Raw genomic sequence first — 6,045 nt, 5'->3', positions numbered from 1 at the left:
TCATAAATGCATGCCAGTTGCCAAGCATCCAGAATTTGATCACGTGGGTGCTGCAATGGTTGTAAACGTGAAAAATGCTTTTTGTTCAGTGCCAATATACTTTCAAACAGTCACAAACTGAAAGATTGACCTGTTGAAGATGACCTGTAACTTTAGTCTAGGAATAGATTTCTGTTCTGTCTCCCCTCGCTTCCGTCCAAGCGATGGCTTAATTAGCCGGCACTATCAGCTCTGGCAGCAAACTAGCGAGCGTCTGCCAAGTGTCTCTGTTATCTCCCTTGACGCCGATGAGTCACCCAGGAACAAACAGTACTTCAACTCTTAGTTAATCAGTTGATTTGCCTGCTACGAAGAGGTACAGCAGCTCTTGCTGCCTTTATATCCTGTGGGGTGTGGCTCCTTGACTCAGCACTTCCTAGGCCTGCCCCACCCTGCTTCTGTTGTTCCCGCCTCTCCTGCCTACGAAACCTAGGGTCCAGCCAGGCCTGATTGCCATCAGCTGGGTCTGGAGGTGTGGCCTGGGGGGGGAAGAGTCAGGGGACGGAGGCCTCATTATTTCTTCCACCTGGCCTGCCTCTGGTTCCTGGAGCTGAGCCAGGGAAGCCGGGGCTCCCGAGGTAAGTCCTGACGGCCCTTCCCCCTCACTTTCCAAGTCACTTTCTGGCAGGAGGGCCAGCTCGGGGGGGCGCAGACACAACAATTCCAAAATCTTGCACTATTAGTAGCAGGTAGTGCAAAGGCTACCTATAGTGGCGAATCCAGAATTTCCTTTTGTATTCTCCACCGTTTCCCTTCCCTTCTCTGCTGTCTTTATATTGGTGCATGGTATTTGAAATAGTAACTGATGATGACCTTGCTTGAATATTCCCATCCCTGAGGAAGAATGGGGATATACATTGGGCCATGTAGTATAAAATGAACTTTGGAGCAGGTAGGCCCTTGAGGCTACCTTTTCCTTCCTGACCAAATTGTCTTGGAGGCTGGTTCCCAAGGATGTGGACTCTGCTTTTGGAGCCCCTCCTCAAGAGGTCTACCTGTTTGCATTGGGCTGATCTGTGGAGCCTTTGCAAAAGCCTCATACCAAATCCAAAAGGTGGGGCTTTGCACAGCACACCTCATCTTCAGTCCAAATAACCAATGGTGCTAAGTGATATTTCCAAGTGACTAAGTGGTTGTTTGCATGGGCACATAACTCAGGCCATCTCAGTCTTGGTGTGGACATTTTCTCCAGGTGTGCCTTAAACTATCTTGCCCTTGAAACTTCCAAAATCAGAATTAAGCCGCCCAAATTAAACTGAAGAATGTACAGAGAGAAAGTCTTTATGGAATCCTCACTATTGGTGATACTCAGATTTCTCTAGGCGGATGTCTTGAATATGGGAAAGTAGTTAAAGCAAAAACCGAAGAGTTTTAAAAAGCTGCTTAAAACTGGTAAAGCTGCAGTTAGATTTATACTAGGGTCACAAATGGACCGACACAAAGAAAGCTCTTCCTCTACCAAATGCATATAGTGGACTTGATTGTGAGATTATCAGAGTGCTTGGGAGACTTTATCCTCCAACAGAGACAGGTAGTCCTTGACTTACAACAGTTCAGTTAATGACCATCCAAAGTTACAATAGCATTGTAAAAAGTGACTTGTGACCATTTTTCATGCTTATGAAAATTGCAGCAACCCCCATGGTCAGGTGATCAAAATACACCCACTTGGCAACTGGCTTATATAATGATTGCAGTGTCCCGGGGTCATGTGAATTTTCCGAACACTCCTGAAGTCTAATGGAGATCTCTTTAGGAAGTGCTACTTGTGTGTGTTAACTTGCAGATTCCATTTGGGAAAATATCCATGGTTTCTATTTGAACCTTTTGAATAGATACTGGGATAAATGTAACTGACTGGTGCTTGTTCTATCCCAGCAATTACTTTCACGGAAGGATTTCATGGAATTATCTTCAACGTGAACAAAAGGAGGGATAGTCATTTCTATCCCCATAGACATACACCTTTAAATTATTTTGGATCTTTTTTTGCTTACTTTATAAGGAGAATATAAAGTAGGTGTTGTGGTCCGCCAGCAACCAGCAGAGCTGGGCAGCAGATTCGGACAGTGAGGAGGTTGGGGAAGAACTTAGGCCTGTCCTGGAGTCTGGGGAAGGTCAGATGAGGGCTCTGCGTCGGAGGCAGAGAGGAGGCCAGGGCCATCTGGTAGTTATGTGCTGCCTCCGGAGCTTCCAGAATCTGACATCAACGAGGCAGAAGAACGGGGAGCCTGTTCCCAGTGCATGCACACATAGGAAGCAAGAACAGTTAAGACAAAAGGGGCAACTTGGGAGCAAGGCTTGGAAATGATTGGCCCCTCCCATAAGACATAAGAGAGGACGGACGTGAGCCTTTGCAGGAAGCAATTTGTTCATTCTGGTCGGTTCAAACTCTGAGAAGCTCTGTTTGACTCTGTGCTCCGTTTGGCCTTGCAAAACTAATTGGCATAATGATATTTCTATGGCCTAATCCACAAAAGAGTCAACAATATTGTACCTGGCATGCTTTGTGAAGCCACCCCACATGGATAGATTTGGAGTCAGGGTGTCTTTGCAATCCTAAGTAATATCCCAATTATTAATGAATAAAAATACGCTATTCATTCATTCATTAAATAGGCTGCTTAGCTCCTAATCGGTGGTTTACAGATAAAACAAAAAACAAGCTGTAAAAGCATACAACTGAATGGAAGAGCAAAATACTAGAACTATAACATAAAATTGGGGCTCCACAATCAACTTGTCCTCAAGGTCTGGGTGGGAGAACCACCAAGGCTTCTGTAATTCTCTGGATGAGACAAGGATCATCTGCCACGCAGATTTCTTGGTGCACATCTTCACAGCTGAATAGATGAGTTTCCTCAACCCTGTAACATGACGTTCTTTAATTGATGGAACCCAGAGTGCATTTACTGTATCTCAGGGGTGAAATGTAAAATTAGTTTCTACCGGTTCTGTGGGCGTGGCTTGGTGGTGGTGGAATATGACTGGGTGGGCGTGACCACATTTTTTTAACTTTTAAAAGCATTTTTTCTATAACCTATTTGGCCGAAGAGGTTGTAAAAAGTGCTTTTAAAAGCCTCTGATGATCCCAGCTGAGCCGTGTGATCATCAGAGCCTTTTTTTTTAACTTTTAAAAACATTTTTTCGGCCGAAGGAAAAAATGCTTTTTAAAGGTAAAAAAAAAAAAAAAACAACCTCTGATGATCGTGTGGCTCAGCTGGGCATAGAGGAGGCAGGGATTTTTGCTACCAGTTCTCTGAACCACCTGCTGCCATCGTTACCGGATCGGGCGGTCCAGTCCAAACCGGGAGCATTTCACCCCTGCTGTACCTGCTAGGCTAAACTGGATGAGTAGAGAAGACTGGAGATAACTGGATCTTCAGATAAATTCTGCCTCCAGAAATCAGGATGACCCTGATCCAGAGGGCCTTTCATAAAGTCCTAAAGACCTAGTTGTATATCCAGGATCTGTGTGTGAAAGGACCCCGTCTCCTGTCTATGCTAGTGATTGCAAACTGAGCTGTTTTGATTTTGTTTTTTGATTTTGTTCATCACCCAGAAACATTTATGGGAAGGTATGCAAATTGATTAAATAAATAAATAAATAATAACCAGGAGTCATGCCACAAAGGACTTCGAATGCAATAGAACCAGCATCTTGGCTTGCACCCAGAGGCCAGTTGACAATCAGTAGAGCTCCAAAGCCATGGAGTCATGCGTGCATCAAAATGCAGCATCCCCATCACCACCTATGTGGCTGCATTCTGGACCAGTTGTAGCTTCCAGTCAGTCTTCAAGGGTAGCCCCATTTAGACACATTGCAGTAATTCGGTTGCTAGGTGATTAGAGTGACTGTCTGATAAGCTTCCCAATTCAGGAACGGGTACAACGGGTACATGACCTGAGAGTCCAAAAGGACCCCCAGTTTATTCATAAACCTTGAATGTGAAGTCCAACCCGATGGAGAGTCGATATTGGAATATTTCTAATTCTGGAAGACCTAGGTAGGCCCAGCCATTTGGTCTTGTCATGACTGTGCCTGAGTCTGCTCCTTCCAGGACCAAAAACAGGGGTGGGGAGTGGAAACACAATAAGGATAACAATATAGCACAACGGCATCCAAACCCACTCTTAACTCAAACTGTACAAAATCACATGCCAAGACAACATCCGGGTCTTCAAACGTTTAGAAAATGCTAGCAAGGTCAAGGCCAAATGAACCTCAGGGTAGGGTGTTCCAGAGGGTAGGCATTGTAAGAGAAAAGGCACACTGCCGGAGAGCACTGGACAGAATCTGAAACATGCCCACGCTGTTGGATTTAGGCAAGGAGACGGAACCAACTGGAGAAAGATGGTTCCACAAATAACTCAGCCCCATGCCATGAAAGTTTAATAGGTGGCAATCAGCTCATTGAATTGCACCTGGAAATCTATGAAACAGTGGTAGAAGAGATCCTTAAGTGGGTTTTGGGACAGACCTCTCACTTCCTAATAATCCAGACTGGAATTAGCCCTAGAACAAGGAGAAGAACCACTGTAGCATCATGGCCCCCCACTCCCAATCTCTGAGTCAGTCTAGAAGGCTATCATGATTGATGGCATACTGAAAGCTGCTGAGAGATGCAGGAGAACCATTCCTATCCTGCTCTTGCCATCCACAACCATGGTCAATGCTGTCACAGTCTGCTACATAGACCCGATACAGGACAAAAATGAGTCCAGATAATCTACTTCCTTCAAGGCTCTTTGCAACTGCAGGGTGACTACCTTCTCAACATCTTCTTGTCCAACCCGGGCTTCTTGAGAAGAGGGTGGACCACTGCCTCCATAAGCATTAATGAGATCCTCCTCTCTCACACAGATGGAATTCACCACCACCTGGATTCAACCACACAGCCTGTGAGAAACCTTAGCTATACAGATAGCTGAGTTCATCGTCCCGAGAAGCCTGTCCACTCAGGACTAACACAATCTAACTCATCCCAAAAAAACCACAACCAGATGTTCCTTTGTTAAATCCACAAGACGACACGCCATCTCAATATAGTTTGGCATGAATACAAATGATTTGTTTTCCAGCAGTGTCTAGAATATCCCACACAATACATTGCACATTGTTTGATTATAGCACATATGATGTGCTACTCATAAAAAAAACTTCACTGTGGAATGGATGGCATAGCAATTAAGCAGATGCAGAGCTGTCTTGAAAATGATACCCAAGGAGTGAACTTCCATGGCTTCTCATCAAATTGAGCCAAGACAACTTGTACTGTAGGCTACCACAAGAATTAGGTCATCTGGGCCCCCCTACATTTCCATATTTGTTTCTAAACAATATACAGTGGTTAAAGAGGTAGAAATAATACCTATCAGATGTGAGGTTGACACAAATACTTTAGGACACTGAAATAAACTGCCAAGTGATCTCAGTGGATTACAAAAATGGGCTGAAGATTAAAAAATGAAATTTAATATAGACAAATGCAGAATTCTTAGGTGGAGAACAAAATATCAAATGCGCAGGTACAGAATGACCTGGCAAAATTATTTGTAAAAGCATCTTGGAAATTGAGTTGAAACTGGGTCTGAGCCAGGAGACAGATATGGCTGCAAATCAGACATTATAATGAAATTGTAGAGTGTATCATCAGAAGTATAATTTCCAAACCCCAAGACATAAGTATTCTGCTTTGATGAGACATCTGCCCTCCCACCCTTGCATATTGCAGCAAGTTTTGAGCAGTGCACTTTTAAAAGATTCAGAAAAAATGGAGCAGGTACTAAGAAAAGCAACGGGATGATCAGGAAAGCTAAATCCTATGGATCGTTGAATGTATTCAAAGGCAAGACAGTCATATTGTTTGGCTGCTCTGATTGGAACCCCTGCATTGAGCAGAGAGTTGGACTCAATGGTCCTTCTCAACTCCATGTCTCCATGAAGCAAAGAAACATGAACAGAGAGCACTTTGAACATGTACAATGAGTGGTGACTGTTGTTCA

This window comes from Ahaetulla prasina, chromosome 2 (assembly GCF_028640845.1).
Source record: "Ahaetulla prasina isolate Xishuangbanna chromosome 2, ASM2864084v1, whole genome shotgun sequence".
Taxonomy (NCBI): Eukaryota; Metazoa; Chordata; class Lepidosauria; order Squamata; family Colubridae; genus Ahaetulla; species Ahaetulla prasina.
The sequence above is the reverse complement of the archived record's forward strand: the minus strand, read 5'-3'. Positions refer to the sequence as shown.